At 36.8% G+C, this 3912-nt stretch overlaps 1 protein-coding gene across 2 annotated transcripts in view; it reads left to right on the top strand.

Annotated features, from left to right (window-relative positions):
* The window catches only part of LOC105448325 (BMP-binding endothelial regulator protein), a 77176-nt gene that overhangs the window by 69682 nt on the left and 3582 nt on the right, over window positions 1–3912 (top strand). The gene's annotated exons all lie outside the window — the stretch shown is intronic.

Genomic DNA, 3912 nt, shown 5'->3' with positions numbered 1-3912 from the left:
TTCGGAAGGCAATGGCAAACCATTGAGAGTATATTTGCCAAGAGAACCTCTTCTTAAAAAAAAAAAGGCCGTTCGGAACCGGCATTAAAAATGTAGGTCCCGTATATCTGCGTAAAAGTGTAAATAGCGCACATCGCAGAAATACGAGAAGAGGTCACTATGCTCTGTCAAGAGTAGTAGGACTATTGATTGATTGATTAGTTTTTAATGCATATGTAAAGTTACAGTATTTCTAATTTAAAAGGAATTATGAAAAATGTGTAAATATATTATTCAAAATCTAATTAAATTATTTATAACTTATGATACTTATGTATTATAACGCAACAACTTTTGGCCTAAATTATAATACGTGGTGAATAATAGGAAAAACTGCAAATCCATCCATAAATGGCAACCGGAGACATTTATATGATATGTCATCAACAAAAAACGTAGTCGAATTGTTCATGTTTATACTTCTTACGTAATAAATACCTAGTTTAGACGAATGTATTGGATGCTTGTACAAATCCTCTGAGAATTTAAATGAAGCTTCAATACATTTATATTTACTATCGATATAAACAATCTGATTGATAACATAAATTTGATTGCCAATGGCTACAGTATTGTCGGGAATTTTGCAAGATAATTTTGTATTCCCAATTATTAATTTTTCGCATGTAAAATGGGAATCTTCATTTGGATTTAGATAATGAACTTGTTTAGGTACAAAATTTGAAGTAGCTAATTTAATTTCAGTATCTATGTCTTCTTCTTCCGTAATACGATTGCATACTTGTTCTAAAGGTAATCGTTTTGACCGAATTTGTCTTTTTAGTGATTGGAGGTAGTTTTCAAAGGTAAAACAGCTGTATCTGTCTAAGGGGCCGTATGTTTGTACGTCTGTGCAAAGATGCAATAATGAATGAATATTATATACAACAAAATCTTCACCATAAATTTCGGGAACTTTGCGAACAAATTGCCTAATAGATTCTTCAGCAACATGCAAGTAAGATTTGATCAAGGGCGCACTGGATAAGATAGTGATTGCTACATGAAATAGTATAAAATGATCATATTTAACACTGTCAAGAATGTTATATTTGATAATTGGACTACTATATAAAGTAAAAAAACGAAATTTTGTTGCTTTAAATCTATGTAGGTGCATAAAACTTCGAGGTTTTCGACAAAAGTCTGCAGTGACAAATGGACGTATTACCTGTACATTGTAATTTATGGCTGAAATATTTTGTTGTGAGAGTTTACAGTGACGGCCTCCTTCGAGCCAATACATTATAAGTAGACGTTTCGTACTTCCTAAGTATACTAAATGCATAGGATCTAGTACAAACTGTGCTATCATATCTATGTTCAATGCAAGTAAGGGCGATTTACCTTTGATATGGCGGCTATTTATTTTATTACATACAAAATCATTATTAGTTCGCAAAACTACCGATTTTTTTATTTTAGTCGGAAGATATCTTGCTTTTTCCACTTTTTTAATGGTGCATCTTTCGCACGGATATGTACTTGTATGTCCTTTAATTATTTTTAGCATAGTCTCTTGCCTCTTGCTGGTGCATCGGCAGTAAAACATTCAATTTCGGCATACAATATTTTGCCATTATACTGAAAACCGTGTTTTTGCAAAAAACTAACTTCTTCTATGAAAAGGTTAAGATAATTATCAAGATTCGATGGCTTTCCTTCACCATAGAAACAAGCGATTATGAATGGGCGGTCATCGACAAGATCATCACTACGACCTAAAATTGGCCATAAATTTGTACTGCTACTCTTAAATATAGGTAACCCATCAATGTTTATAATTAATTTAATAGTTGAAATGTCCTGTTTCAATCCACCATTTCGTAATTTACGAATTAAATAATGTTCTACGCCGAAATAACACATCTTCCCATTGCCACAAGGAATTGTTTCTACTTTTCTAGGTGTATGCATCAGGCTTTTGGCGGTAGAAGGCAAAAATGTATAGGCCGGTTTAATTAAATTCAAAATTTGATCCAATGCAGCATGTGTAACATTATGACATTAGGACATTAGCTAATTGACGCAAATTATTGGTAAAAGTTTTCGGATTTACTGAAAATGTATCAATACATCTTTGTTATTATTACTCTCATCAATGTATTCAGAAGAATAGTCATTTTTGGCAGAAAAAAAAGAATAATCCTTAATGCTATTAAAATTACTATTGTCATCCGAAATAGATCAATACATCTTTGTTATTATTACTCTCATCAATGTATTCAGAAGAATAGTCATTTTTGGCAGAAAAAAAAGAATAATCCTTAATGCTATTAAAATTACTATTGTCATCCGAAATAGAGGGAATACTCTCATAATTTAGCACATTTACATTATCTACTACCATATCATCTACCGTATCATTATTTCCAACATTGAAGCATACGTCAGGTAAAAGATTGCCAACACTGTGCAAAATATTAGAATTATTATTTTCAGTATTTGCATTTGTTAATATCTTTTTCACTGATTGGGTTACCTTTCGACGCCTCTGGCGTTTACTTAAAAGCCTTATATTGTCACACATTTTTCAAAATACCTTTTAAAAATAAGGAAATTATTATCTAGCAATGTAATGCAATTAATATTAATAATAATTAATAATTAAATTTTCATGCCTATAAAATCATAAACAAGTTAAAACGATTATCTGTAAAATATTTATTAACAATAATTATTATATAATTATTTTGTTTAATATAAGCAATTTGTTATAAATCATTAACAATATCACAAAATAGATTTTATAGAGCATTATTCAAAAGTGTGAGATTTTATAAAAAATTAATTGAAACATCGGTTGCACCAACAACTTAGCACCAAATTATTGTTTTAAATTTCATGACTTAATTGGATTTAATTGGTTAAATGCATAACTCTGGGAGTAAAGGTGCAAAGGGATCGCAATAAATTTTCAAGGTAAATTATATATTTATATATATATTGTCACGATGCGCCCCGCCTCGTCACTAAATTCGGGGCCGACCAACCGCCCCTGGCGCTTAGCGCCACAAATCCCACTACAATCACGCGCTTCAAGCGTGATACCCCTCTCTGCGCCTTCCCCCGCCGAAGCCTATCGGCGGGGGTATATAAACCGCGGCCGCAGAATAAGCGGCATCCCAGTCCTGTCCCGAGCCCGCTCTAGTACAGACCACGCACTAGCCTTCCTGAGGAGAGTTGGGGCGCCCGACTTCCTCGACAGTCCGACCAGGGCGCCTGGTGGACCTTCATTTGAGAACTTCCTGGAGAGAGCCAGGGCGCCTGGCTGCTCCGCTGCCCGCCAGACCGGGTCGCCCGGTTGGCCGACCCCTGTACCCTAGGAGAGAGTTGGGGCGCCCGACTTCTCCGCTCTCGCCGGACCGGGGCGCCCGGAAGGCAAGACCCACCGTGCCTGCGACCCGGCTGCGCCCGGGACTCCGCGAGCGACGCGGCTGTACCGATCGGACCGTCCCGAGCGCCGGGACCGACCGAACCGACTCGTCCGCTAAGGACGCACCACTGTACCGACCGAAACGACTCGTCCGATAAGGACGCACCACCGCACCGACCGAACCACGCCGTACCTCGCTCGGCACCATATGTAAATATTGTACATAGTCAACATCCCACCAATAAACTGTAGTTGTCAACGAAGTGGTGTCTCACGCTTTTCTTGCACCCTGGCCCGGCGAGCATAATTCCGAGCAGGAAACGCGTACTGTCACAACATGTATATGGGCCATTCCACGTGAAGCGGATCAGTCATCTCTCAGAAATTTTTCTAATTTTGCACAAAGGTAGTACTTTGGGAGATAGAATTTTGTGTCAAAGGATTTTTTTCTTATTGCAAAATTAATCGAGATATAAACAATTAAAAATTAGACTGCA

The sequence above is a fragment of the Wasmannia auropunctata genome, unplaced genomic scaffold (assembly GCF_000956235.1).
Source record: "Wasmannia auropunctata unplaced genomic scaffold, wasmannia.A_1.0 LD336088.1, whole genome shotgun sequence".
Classification (NCBI taxonomy): domain Eukaryota; kingdom Metazoa; phylum Arthropoda; class Insecta; order Hymenoptera; family Formicidae; genus Wasmannia; species Wasmannia auropunctata.
Note: the sequence above shows the minus strand (reverse complement) of the source record. Positions and strands in the feature narration are given on the sequence as shown.